Below are 14,597 nucleotides of genomic sequence, written 5' to 3'. Positions count from 1 at the left end.
TATGTGGTGGTTGGCATTCTCTGAGGTAAGCAACTGTTTGGGTCCTTGTTTTTCTTTGAGGACACTGAGCTGTCCAGATTTTGGGTTAGTTTTTTGCCCTCAGACCTCACTTATCTGATGCATTCAAGAAAAGTAGTGATCTTTCCAGCTGTTTTCTTGCTTCACAAATAGGAACAATGCTCTGTCCTGCTCACTGCTTCCCTGAGGCATAACTGAAAGTCTCAGTTGATTTTTAAGAAATGTTTCTGGGTAGTTTGATGGAAGAAGGATGATTTTATTTTTCTTCCCCAAATGGTGCTAAAATAACTGTATGTTCATTTATATTAAATGCACCCTGGTCTTTTACACTATAATTTTAAATGTATTCAAAATCATATATACAAACATTATAGCTAAAAGTATAAAATTTCTGTTAGAATACTGAAGAAATTAATTGTATTTTGAGGTATGAAGAGATTTTTAAGATAGAACTTAAAAAAGCATGAAACAAAAATAATTTGGGATGTATTAAAATTTAAAGTTTTGCTTTTTACATTTTAACATGAAAATGAATAAGGGAACCACAGACTGGGAGAAACTATCTCTAATAGGTATATCTGACAAAGTACTTGCATCTGTATTAAAGAATGTTTATAATAGAGATTGTGGTGTGTACACTTAATTCAGTTCCTCACCGGGTCCTCTCAAGACTTTCAGGATCAAGAGATTCTGACCAAGAGACAAAAGCAAAATCATTCCATTCCCCAGTGGATTCAATTGAGTACAGGCAATAAAATCAGGTGCAACTCCAAGAGGAGACCTTGGAGGAGAACCAGGCTGGGCCTGTAAGGAATAACACATGAAATGGCACCTGTATTTATGCTGTGTCAAGGTTATAATTATCAATCTGAGAAGGTCCCCACTATTAGGACTTTTGAGAATATTTAACTGGGATTGCAATCTTTGGTTAGCTGTGAAGGTGCTGTAGTACTTGTTTTGGTTGGTTTGGTAATAAATATGTGAAATTTTGAAAAAAAAGTTTATGATTTAATAACATAAACCTAGATAGCAACTAAAGGAAAATGTCAAAACAGGCATTTCATTAAAGTTATATAGGAGGTCCACAAGTACTAGGAAAGATATGCAAAGTAAGCAAGGAAGTGCAAATGACATTTACAGTGTGATTCTATGACACATCCATTTGGTAGCTCCTTGTAAAGGTAATGATACCTACAACCAGCAATTCCTATTCTAGAAACAGAATGTGCAAAAACATCTATGTAGTATGTACTCAGAGTGACCCCAAATTGGAAGGAATCGCAGGGTCTGTCGATAGAAAAATACATACACAGCAATGTTACCTTCCAATAGAATACCACTCATCAAAAAGAAGGATCTACTAATGCAGGTAACAACATCAATAGATCTCAACGAGATAATGCTGAGCCAGGCATAAGTGGGTAGAGTCATGTTATGCTATTTATATGAAATCTGGGAAAGACATATCTAATTTAGAGGAACAGAAAGGTTGTTTGCCTTGGTGAGGGTTTGCTGAGTCCAGTTACAACATATGTTTTAGTCTAATGGGATGTTCTGTATCCAGATTGCGATAGTGTTTACAAAGCTGTACAAATTTTCCTAGCTCCTCAAAATATACTGAAAATGTGTATGCTTTACATTATCTAAATTAGACCTTGATACAGTTGATTTTCAAAATCACAGAAGTGCCCCATAATGTCCTCTAACACAGGAACTGCATCCTGATTTCTTTTAGGCAGTAGAATCACATCATAAGTGACCCCCAAGAGAAAAGAGGACTCAGGTCAGCAGTTGATCTGGCTTTTACCATGGGCAAAAGATGAAGCTTCACTCTCTCTGCCATAGGTGTGTCATGACCTGAAAAAAATGCCATTATTTCGAATCGTAAAGGATCCCCTTCTGAGTGCAGAGCATCATGGGGTAGTGATATAGCTCATAATTTCAAAATGTCCCGTAGGTCAGTGGGGAATTTTAATAAGGACTGGGATAAGGGACTGAGCTTCATGCTCGGAGCCCTTGCGTATTCCTGAGGAAAACTCCTCAGCAGTGTGGGCATGACTGTGCTTACAAGTGCTTCAGCAGAAGGTGGGTGAACTTGAACCAAGTGGCGAGGCAAAGGTAGTCTTGTATTTGATGGTATGATTTATTTTCATATGGAAATTACCAGAACAGGACAGAAGCCAATAGTCACAACACAAGAAAACAAGTATTGAAGAGGTCTACTGTTATAGAAAGGTGCAGTAGAAACCATGAAGTTGCCATCCATTTAAATTGCTGTGCTGGGATGTAACAATTTCTAAAGCATAAAAAAATAATATATGGTAAAATAGAAAATAAATAAATGTCTTGCTGGGGGTGTGACTCAGTGGTAGAGTAGTTGCCTATTATGTTGGAGGCTCTGGGTTCTATACGCAGCATCCAAAAAATAATAATAAATTGCAGAGCCTTATTTTTTCATTAATGCTTTAATATCGACCTAGTCTTAAAATGGTGGAGGTGAAGCTTTCATTCCTGCTTTCCCATTCCCAGTAGATGCTTAGGTGACATCTTTGGAAAAACAGAATCCAAAGGTGAAACTCCTGCTCTGGGTTAACAGGCCAAGTGCCTGTCTCCCAGAAGAGCCATACCATCTGCAAGTCCTGGGCAGAATGGCCACCTGGCATGGATAACAGGCTGGTGTTTTCAAACAGGCTTGTCAGGCAGGACGTTCGGGCCTCCTGCACAACCTGGCGGCCAGGCTCTGGAGGCACAGGGTTTGAGCAGCTTCTGGGACCAGGCCCCAGAAAGGGCTATCAATCAAAAGCTCCTGGGATTTCTGATATCTGCTGATTTCATGGAGAGGAGTTAGGAGGTGGGAAACCACTATCTAGGTGCCCCCCAACAGGGGTTGCAGCCTTGTGGGTGACCCTGATAGGTGGACGTTCCATGGCCTGCAATCGTGGGGAAGCTTTTGCCTCTGAGTGGCGCTTCCCATGTACCTGCCTTCTCTCCCAGGTGGTCTTCCAGGTCAAGAGTGGCCTCAGCCCCTGCAGGAGGACAAAGGCTACAGCTGTGGACACCAAGTATGGCTTAGCTCTGCACCACATCAAGTCCTGGCTGTGTATTAGATGGGGTGTGGGACACTCGCTCCGTAGGTTTGCAGAGTTCTAAATGACATTTCCAGCAACACTGGTAGTTTGTTTCACGTTATTAATTTTTTTTAGGGGGGGGGGGGCAGTGAATGAACACAAATTCTAAAAGTAATATTTTCCTATTTTTTTCATATTATTTAGCTGTGAGTTCCTCCCTTGTTGCTGCTTTTGCTGTTGTCCCATGAGCCTTGGTATTTTGTATTTTCCTTTGCATTTGTCTCTAAGAACTTGGTAATTTTCCTTGTGATTTCATCTTTCATTCTTTGATTAAGAGCACAATGTGCAGAAATTTGTTAATGTTCCAGTCTTCCTACTGTTGCTGATTCTTACTTCATCCCACTGTGTGTAGAGGTCACTCTGTATAGTATCCGTCTCTGAAGCGCTACCCAGGACTGCCTTTGTGGACTGACATCGTCTCCTGAGAATGCCCACGTGGACGTGAGAGGATGGTATTCTGCTGTTGGGTCTGTTAGGGCAGTTGTTTTCCTGCGCTGTTCAAGTTCTGCTTGTCTTCTGTCTGGCTGTACAGTCCAACAATTAGAATTGAAGTTTCCACGTGTTATCAAGGAACTGTACTTCTCCCTTCCTTGTGTTATCAAAGAACTGTACTTCTCCCTTCGATGCTGTCCATTTTTGCTTCATGGATTTTGATGACCTATGTTACTAGCTCTGTAAATGTTATAAATGTTCTTTCTTCTTGCTTTGTTAAATATTTTACCAACCTGTTTTATTTAAATTCTGCTTTGTCTGATAGAATAACAACTTCTGCTCTCTCTTGGTTACTGTTTGCATGGAATATCTTCCGTTGTTTTTCTGTACCGATTTCTGTGTTTGGTTCTGAAGTGAGTCTATTATCGACACCCTTGTGACTGTGTGGTGGGCCAACAGCTGCAGTTTGGTGCTCCTGTCTAGCGTTGCAGAAATTATCATATTCCATCTCCCTGACCAGGGAGAAGGTCAGAAGTCCAAATTTGATGTATAAATTCTACTGAATGTGTTTTGTTTGGGCAGTGTCACTTTGGGGGGGACCACCTGTACTTACAGTTCAGCTACTACTATAGTCAAGCAAATGAACATACTTTTCCACGTATATGCTAATAGCCGCCGAAATCTACTCTGCATAAGTCACATACAGCCTTACTTTGTCCTCCTGTTCTATGTTAGACTCCTAGGCCTTTCATCCAATGTATATCCAACTTTTATCCTTTGATACCTCTCCCCAGTTCCACCCCACCCTGGAAGCCACTATTTTATTTTCTATTTGTACGTATTTGACTTTTTATTCCACACCGTAACTGAAATCTGGTAATATTTTTTCTTCGTGTACCTAGCGTAGTTCACTCAGCATCATGTCCTCCAGGTTCATCTGTGTTATGGCAAATGTCAGGATCCCTTTTATCAAGCCTGAACAATACTCTGTACACACACACACACACACACACACACACACACACAATTTCTTTGTCTATTTATCCACCTTAGGTTGTTTTGTATTGTGGCTGCTGTGCTGCGGAGACCATGGGAATGCAGATCATCTCTGTGAAGTGCTGGTGTTGTTGGCTTTGGATCTAAAACCAGCAAAGGGTTTGTAGGTTTATATGGGCCGTACTGTTTTTTGATTTTTTTTTAATGCAAACTCTATTGTTTTCCGTATTGGCTGCACCAATTTCCATTCCCATAATAGTGTAGAAGGGCTCCTTCTTCTCCACACTCTTACTAGTACCTACTTTTTAAATAATAATCATCCTAATAGGTGTGTGGTGATATTATGGTTTTGATTTGCTTTTCCCTGACGAATTGTGATGTTGAGCACGCTTTTTTACATCTATTAATCATTTTTATGTCTTCATTTGAGAAATGTCTATTCAAGTCCTTAATTCATTTTTAAAATCAGGTTTAGGTTTTTTGCTTGTTTGACTTTGCTTTTGTTTGAGATGTGTGAGTTCTTCATACAGTTTGGATATTAATCTGTTACCAGATACACAGTTTGCAAATATTTTCCCCATCTGTAGGGGACTTTTTCATTTTATTGATTACTTTCTTTGCTGTGCAGAAGCTTATGGGTTTTATATAGTAATATTTATTTTATACTTTGAGGTTTTTGCATGTTATTCAAAAAATAAATATGCAGACTAGTGTCAAGAATATTTCCCTCTTCCACTTTGAATTTTCTTTGTGGAGGTACTGAGGATTGAACTCAGGGGCACTCGACCACTGAGCCACATCCTCAGCCCTATTTTGTATTATATTTGGAGACAAGGTCTCACTGAGTTGCCTAGCGCCTCACTGTTGCTGAGGCTGGCTTTGAATTCATAATCCTCCTGCCTCAGCCTCCTGAGTCACTGGGATTACAGGTATGTGCCACTGTGCCCAGCTGTGCTATGAATTTTAATGTTTCAGTTATTTTTTTATTATTATATCTTTATTTATTTATTTATTTTTATGTGGTGCTGAGGATCGAACCCAGTGCCTCACATGTTTGAGACAAGTGCTCTACCACTGAGCTACAGCCCCAGCTCAATATTTCAGGTCTTCTATTTAGGTCTTTCATCCATTTCGAGTTGACTATTGTGTGTGGTGTGAGATAAGCCTCCAGTTCTTCCGTTGCATGTGGATAGCCAGTCTTCCCCCTGCCATTTATTGAAGAGAATGCCTTTCCCCCATTGTTTGTTGTGGGTGTGCTTGCCAAAATTAGTTGACTATGTATGTTTCAATTTATTTCTGGGCTTGCCATTCTGCTCTGTTAGTCTACATGTCTGTTATTAAGCTGGTACCATATTAGTTTTATTATGATAACTTTGTGGTGTAATTTGAAATCAGGTTATGTGATGCCTCTGACCTTCTTTTTCTCTCTTAAAATTGCTTTGACTGTTCCAAGGTCTTCTGTGGTTCCTGACAAATTGTAGAATTCCTGTGAAGAATGCTGTTGGAATTTTGGCAGGAATCTATTGAATCTGTACATTGCTTTCAATAGTATGGACATTTTTTATTCTTCCAACCATGAATGTAGGATATCTTTCCCCTTGATTATTTCTTTTGTTAATATTTTATAATTCTCAGTGCCCAGATCCTTCACTTCCTATGTTAAATTTATTCCTAAGTATTTTATTCTCTTTGATGTTATCATAAATGAGACTTAAAAAAAATTTTTTTCCAGACAATTTGCTATTGGTATACAGAAAAGCAGCTTTTTCTGGGAGACTGAAACAGGAGGATTGCAAGGTTGAGGCCAGCCTTGGCAACTTAGTGAGACATTGTCTCAAAATAAAAAAGGACTGGGCATGTAACTCAGTGGTAAAGTACCTCTGGGTTCAATCCTCACTACCAAGGGGAAAAATCTGCAAAGAGGAATAATTATTTCTTCCTTTATAATTTGGAGGCCTTTTAGGTCTTTTTCTTGTCTGATTGCTCTTGCTAGTACTTCCAGTGCTATGTTGAATAGAAGTGATGAGAGTGGGCATCCCCTGCCACATACCAAATCTGAGAGGAAAAGGTTTCAGATGTTCCCATTGATTATGCTAGCTCTGGCCTTTTCATGAATGGCCTTTATTATGTTGTAGAAATTTCCTTCTATACCTAATTTTTTTTAGAGTTTTTAATCAAGAAAGGATGTTGAATTGTGCTGAGTGCTACCATGTCAGTTGAGATAATCATGTGGTTCTTACTCTTTCATTCTGTTAGTGAGATGCATTGCATTGGTTTGCATATGTTAAACTAGACTTGCATATTAGGAGTAAATCCCAGTTGGTCCTGATGCACAATCTTGTTGATGTATTATTGAATTTGATTTGCTAGTATTTCATTAAGAATTTTCACATCAATATTTATCAGAGATATTGGCATATGGTTTGTTTATGTTATCTTTGCCTTATTTCAAGGTGATGCTGGCCTCATCAAATGTGTTTGCAAGTATGCTCTCTTGCTCTATTTTTGGAGGAGTTTAAGAAGTATTTATGTTAGGGCCCAACATCCAGTCTTCAACCTTAGCCTACACAGTTTCTGGCATGCTGAGCAGGCTGCTCTCCACTACCTGGTGGTGGCCACAGCAACCCTGGCCAACCCCTAAGGCTTCATACAACCTACTCCCCCAGCCCCAAAGCCACTATCCATTTCAGCTGGCCAATGTTCCTATGGACCACAAGAGATAGGAGGAGTTTGATGCTTACTGGATGATGTGCTTCAACAAGCAGACAGAGATGCCAGACACTAATGCCTGGGAATTGTGTGGAAAAGGTTGAACTCACTTGTTGGCTATGATCTGGTTCCAGAACCCAAAATCATTGATGCTTCTTTGTGGGCATGTAGTTGGTTAAATGATTTTCCTGATACTGTTTGTATCTTAGAGATCGTTAAGGACAAAACAGGATGTCATAAGGAAATCTACTCCTGCCTCAACCAGGAACTTGGACCAACTGTAAATGAACTGTTAATCTCCCCTCTAGAGGAACTGTGTTTATTGGTATTACTACTTGATTGTAAGACACCACCTCCAAATGTTGGTGATAACATACTACCTTATTTGAACAAGTTTTCTTCATTCATTATTAAATCATGTAATGGTAACTTGGACTTTAATTAAAAGGAAATGAGTTTGAACTGGAATAAAAAGGGGAGGGAGGGAGGTGAAGGTGTAGTTCAGTGGTAGAGTGCTTGGCTAGTATGTTCCACCCCCAGCACTAAAGGAAAATAGGAAAGTGTTCATATTCTTTGAATATTTGGTTCAATGTAGCCATAAAACCACCTGGTCCTGAGCTTTTTCCCATATTTTTTATTGGTGCACTATAATTATACATAATGGTGATATTCATTGTTATGTATTCATACATGCACACAATATAACATAATTTAAAAATCATTTTTTTACGTGTAGATGAACCCAATACCTTTATTTTACTTATTTTTATGTAGTGCTGAGGATTGAACCCAGTGCCTCCCACACGCTCGCAAGTGCTCTACCACTGAGCCACATCCACAGCCCCAAGATAACATAATTTGTCCAGTCTCATTTCCCAGTATTTCCCCTTTCCCTCTTCTCCTCCCTGCTCTGTGCCTTTCCTCTACTCTATTCTCCCTTCAGTTCTCATGAGATCCTCACTGCGCCCTGCCTCTTTTCCTCTTTCCTTTCTAGCATCCACATGAGAGAAAACATACAACCCTTGACTTTGATGTTAGCTTATTTTCCCTTAATATAATGTTCTCAAGTTATTAGGAAGTCGTTAATTATCACTTCAGTCTCTTTATTGCTTCCATGTCTTCCTCATTAAATCTTGGCAGGTTCTATTTTTCCAGGAATTTATTTCTTCTAGGTTATCCGATTTAATGATCACATAATTGTTAATACTAGCCCGTTATGGCCCTTTTTATTTCTGAGGCATCTGTTTCAATATCTCCACTTTCATTTCTGATTATTTTTTAGTCTTCTCTGTATTTTTCTAGTTTTCCTAAGTGTTCTGTCAGTTTTGTTTATTCTTTTCAAAAAAGCCATCTCTTAGCCTCTTTTTTCTTCTATATTTTTTCTAGTCTCAGTTTCACTTATCTCCATTCTGATCTTTATAATCTTCCTCTGCTAACTTCAAATTTAGTTTGTTCTTCTTCTGGTTCTTTGAAGTATAATGTTAGGCTATTTATTTGAGATGTTGCTTTTTTTGATGTAGATATTTATTTATATCTCCATTACAGTTGCTTTCATTGTATCTCATAGGTTTTGAGATGTTGATTCCATTTTAGTTTGCCTCAAGATGTTTTTTAATTTCCCTTTTGATTTATTTTTTCATCTTTCGCTTGTTCAGGCATATGTAGTTAATTTCCACATATTCGAACTTTCCAGAATTCCTATTGTTAACTTGTCTTTTTATACCATTATGGTCAGAAATGATATGTGATATGATTTAGATCTTTTAAAATTTGTTGAAACACGTTTTAAGACCTAGCGTGGGGCTGGGGGGATAGCTCAGCTGGTAGAGTGCTTGCCTTACAATCACAAGGCCCTAAGTTCGATCCCCAGTACCGCAAAAAAAAAAAAAAAAAAAAAAAAAAAAAAGACCTAGTGTGATCTCTCCTGGAGAATGTCCCACGTGCCCTCGAGGGTAATATGTATTCTTCTGCAGTTGTTGGGATGATCTGTATATGTATCATAGGTCCACTTTAAAATGTAGTTCAAATCCAGTGTTTCCTTATTTTCTGTCTAATTGAAAGAGGGAACCATGTGCCCATGGTTGAAAGTAACGTGTTGAGCTGGGCGCAGTGGCGCATGCTAGTAGCCCGAGAGGCTGAGGCAGGAGGATCACAAGTTCAAAAGTGAGGTGCTAAGGAACTCAGTGAGACCCTGTTTCTAAACAAAATACAAAATAGGGCTGGAGATGTGGCTCAGTGGTCAAGTGCCCCTGAGTTCAATCCCCAGTACCCCCCAAAAGTAATGTGTTTAAGATTCCTTACTACTATCATATTGCCATTTCTCCATATTCATAAATATTTACTTTATATATTTAGGTGCACCAATGTTGAGTTCACATATATTTACAATTGTTAGGTGGTCTTACTCAGTTGACCCCCTCGTCATTTTATAATGACTTCTTTAACCCTTGTGAAACTCTTCTGCTTAAAGTCTGCTTCATCTGATGTAAGTACAGCCGCCCCTGCACTCTGTATTGTTTGCATAGGACATCTTTTTCTGTCCTTCACTTGCAGACTATGTGTATCCTCATAGTGAATGGCTAATTGACACCGTCCAGTGGAGTCAATTTGGCGCGGGAGACAAACGAGTAACGAGACTCTTGAATTCAAAATGGTTTATTGATGATTCAGAAACCCAGGAACCCCGGCCCTGGAGGAGAGCCAGCTTATATCCCCTCCAGGAGGCGAAGGGTAGGGCCAACGCTACTTAAGCAAAGATCAGGCGAGGAGCTAGCTTTCCAATCACGGTAAAGGTCAAAACGAGCAGGAGCACTCGGGAACACATGTGCACACATTGTGTGCGTGGACTTAATTGAATACGGCCAATGATAAAACACCTGGGTGTGCTTATGTTAACCGACTTCCTCACCTCCAGTATGATCAAAACAACTTCTGGCTGGCTGCCAGGCGCCATCTTGGCGTAGTCCGTATGGCATAGCCCCCAACAGCTAATAATTTTTATTTCCTTGGCATCTGTTCTGAATCCAACTTGGACTTTCTCCTACTTAGTCACTCTTGACAGTTTTCAGTTCCTCACCCTCTCAGTTCCTCAATGTGGATGATCCAGATACCTGCCTTGTACAACTGCCCCTTGGTGACCACCTTCCTATGGTATGCCAAGAAACAACCTGCTTGACTCATCCCACTGACCCTGACACCCTGCACGGACTGCATACAAATGTGACCGTGACCATGCATGACCAACCCCACAGAACTCATGCCTGCTTGCTATTTAACACACCAACTAGAACTCGCATGGGAAATCTGCTCGGGTGATGTCCTGGGCCCCAGTAAAGGCCTACTGGACGCACAGGTCTGCCCTCCCATTCAGTCTCAGTCTCATTCATTCATTCCCCTCCCCCTCTGTCATTGCTTCCAGACTAAGGTCTGAGACTCTGGGTTGCACCCCAGGAGGTTAGGTTTGAGGAGAAGTGTATTTGCTGTGACATTGACTCAGAAGGACAGGGCACAGAAGCAGCATGACTCTGGGTTTGAAAGAGGTACTCTGGAGGCTTGCAGAGCAGGGCATAATAGCAACTCGGGTCTCATGGATATGAGGGCTGTTTAGAAACTCAGGCCCAGGGCTCAGCAGTGACTCCAGACTCTGGGATGGCAGATGCTGCAGAAGCCCAGGCTCCCAGAGGTGTGGTACACTGTCACCAGAACCTACATAGGTAGAAGTGTGAAAACAGAACTAGCATGAATGTTCTTCCTTCTTTGCAATTTCATGGATGGAATATTTGTTCTTAACATAGATATTAACACCCTCAGCATGAAATTGTTTTCCTTACTGAGAATTTCCACCTTTTTACCTGTGGCTTCCCTTTGATGTATCAGAATCTCAGAATAAGGCAACTACTAAGGTTTGAATGATTCTCCCCTCTGAAACTCATGAGTGAGATTGGTGCCCATTAATAGTGAGTTCAGGCATCTCCCTTTGTTTTCTGCCCTGTGAAGAACTCATGTCCCACTGCCTCCCCTGCATTCGAGGATGCAGTATTCAAAGCACCACCCTTACTACACATCATACCTGCTGGTACCTTCATCTGGAACTTCTCAGGCTCCAGAACTGTGGGGAATAAGTTTCCGTTCTTTATAAATTACCCAGTCTCAGCTATTCTGTTACAGCATCACAACACAGACTAAGATAGCAATGATGTCCATACTCATATTCAGCCTTGTCAGGGACCAAGAAGTTCTCATTCTGAAGACGTTCTGACCTTCACGATAAGCAGCAGCCCAGGGAGCATTTTGCGGTTGCCTCCCCTGCACAAACACCCTGTAGCTGACTCAGGACCCTGCAGCTGAAGGCTGACGGATTCCCGGAGCGCGCCCCCTCCCCACTTCCAGCTGTTAGTTCTGCCTAGGGCCCGCCTGCGTGAACTTGCACCTTATCAGGAGCCCAAAAGAAAAACACTGCCAACCAGCCTGTGTCTCATCATACCCCTCATTCCCTCAGCATAAATACCCTTGAGAACAATAAAAATTTGCAACTTGATCAGAATTCCTGTCTTGCTGTCACTCCCTGTGTCTCTTGTCCCTTCATTTCTTTTTTTTAGGTTTGCCGTCCTGCGTTGATGTCCCGCGGGTCGGGACACAGCCTAATCCTGCAAATCTTAGCCACTGGAGTAAGGCAACAGAAAGACATAACATTCCTACAGTCATACAGGAATAAACAAAATGGTCTCTGTTTTCAAGGGAAAAATAATTTGTAGAAGATGTCCAACCTAGAAGGAAAAAAAGAAAAAACTGTAGTTAGTATAAAATAGCAGCATATGGCCAATATACAAAGGCAATTCTATTCCTATACACCACAGATGAACAACTGGAATTTGACAGTTTTTTTAAAAATCTATAATTACAAAAAAAAAAAAAGCAAGGGAGGAGAAGAAAGGAAAAAGAAAAGACATGTACAAATCTATCAAAATAAGTGGTAAATGTGTGCTGAAAATTATAAAGCTCAGATGAAATAAAGATGTACGTGAGATACACCATTTTCATGAACTGAAATACTAAATATTAAGATGCCAGTTCTTCCAAATTTCAGCAATTGTCCTTACAAATATCAGTATGTCTTCAATGACAAAGTAACTAGAAATGAGAATTCTAAAGAAAGAGAAACAAAATTGGAGGATTTATGCTACCAGATTTTACATCTTTCTATAAAATTAGACTAATTCGAACAGTATAACTGCAAAAGAATAGGCATAGAAGGCAATTCAAAGACTTGATTTTTCAGTGAATTGAAAATTTTTAAAAATGTATGTGAATGCTACATTACACTGGCTTTTTATAATTGTCAAAAATTGTGAACTACCAGCTATCCTGGATGCATGAATAAAACCAGGAAGTCAGTGAGAGACACTTTACAAAAAACACGATGGTTCATAGCCTCCAAGTGTCTCACTGCAAACATCTGTTGGTTACCTTGGTACTGCATTTACTCTGGCAGCTCCCAACTGGGAGAAGCTGGAGCAGAGCTTTGCAGGCATTGGCGAAGTCAGTGGCATCAGGAGCAATTGCCTGGAAAGGAGATGAGGAGTTTTATTACTTAGAAACCCTATTTGTTTACCCTACAATCTTAAGAACTTTGGACATTTAACTTGGGCACAGTGGTGCATGCCTTATAATCTTAGCTACTCTGGAGGTTAAGGCAGAGGATCACTTTTTTTTTGGGTGCTGGGAATCGAACCCAGGGCCTATGTGCTTACAAGGCAAGCACTCTACCAACTGAGCTATCTCCTCAGCCCCAAGGCAATTATTTTTAAGCTAGTGTAATTTATGTGAATCAAGGTATACAATTTTAGTGTTGATACTAAATTTTAGTGATAATAAAATTTTGAGACACACTATCACCAAGTTGCCCTGAGGCCAGCCAGGGCAACTTGGTGATAGTGTGTCTCAAAATTTTTAAAAGGGCCAGTGGTATAGTTCGGAAGGAGAAAATTCCTGGATTCAATCCCCAGTACGCACACATACACAGAAATTGCTTTTAATTGGTCATAGCTTTAATCCTTGTGAAACTAATTTATTGTAATGTTAGTGCCGTGGACATGCCCTTCCTTTCTTCCAGTGCCCATCTGTTTTAAGGAGGATAGAGCCATCTCTGATACATGCACTGATACATTCTTCCTTTCTCTTCCTGTACTTCAGTTTCATTGCAACAGATCAACTTTAAAATACTTAACAATGGCCAACAAGTTAAATATAGAGACTTTTTAATATTTTTCTGATCATTTTAAGTTTTTTTATTCAAATGGAACTTGGAATAGTTCATTAGGTTAAACAAAAGATGTCAAAAAAGAAAAACTATGGGGGCTGGGGAGATAGCTCAGTTGGTAGAGTGCTTGCCTTGTAAGCACAAGGCCCTGGGTTCGATCCCCAGCACCCCAAAAAAAAAATAAGTTACACATACAAGTCTTAGAATGCTGACTAGAATTTTGTTCAATGATAGTATTTTTCATCAAACATTATTTTATTAGTATCAACACTAAAATTGTATACCTTGATTCACATAAATTACACTAGCTTAAAAATAATTGCCTTTTTTTTGCTAATCAAAACTCATTCATGTTTATCACTGCCAAATAAAATCATCTGTCAAAGTATCAGTGGTGAAAACTGTGCACATACAGATATGTATATTAGTAAAAAGAATGTCATAAAATATGTCCAGAGGTTTCTAACATTGTTTCTAATTTGAGAAGTGTGTACATATAAGACTTAGGCAAGTTTCTCTCCAGGATATGCATAATTTACATAATTATTTTTTGAAGGATTTTATGTACTTTCAGATATGTAATATCAGTGTAATATCAGTGGAGTTACTTGAGGATCATAGATATTGTGTAAAAATAATAAAAATTCTAGAAAATTCATTTTCTAGAATTTGTTACATTTTACAGCTTTATTAACAAAAACTATATTTGTTTTCTTTTGGCAGCTCTAAGTTCAAAGGCATACTGATTTAGTGGTTCATGTTTTTCCCTTTATAATAAAAATTTTTCAAACAAAAAATTAAAAATAGCAAAATGAGAATACCCAATTCTATAGGTGTAATTTTTCTTCTTCTTCTTCTTTGGAAGTGTCTGAGATTAAACCCAGGATCTTAGACTTGCTAAACACATACATTACCACTGAGTTACATTCCCAGGCCTAAAGGTAGAAAGTCTTTTAATATTTTGACCTTTTTGCCTTTTCCAGTTATTTTATTAAAGGAAATCACAAATGTGTAATAGAACACAAAACACTTAAAACATGCAGTTCGTTAATGTG

Source organism: Sciurus carolinensis, chromosome 15, assembly GCF_902686445.1.
Source record: "Sciurus carolinensis chromosome 15, mSciCar1.2, whole genome shotgun sequence".
NCBI classification, from domain to species: domain Eukaryota; kingdom Metazoa; phylum Chordata; class Mammalia; order Rodentia; family Sciuridae; genus Sciurus; species Sciurus carolinensis.
This window is presented reverse-complemented; position numbering follows the sequence as displayed.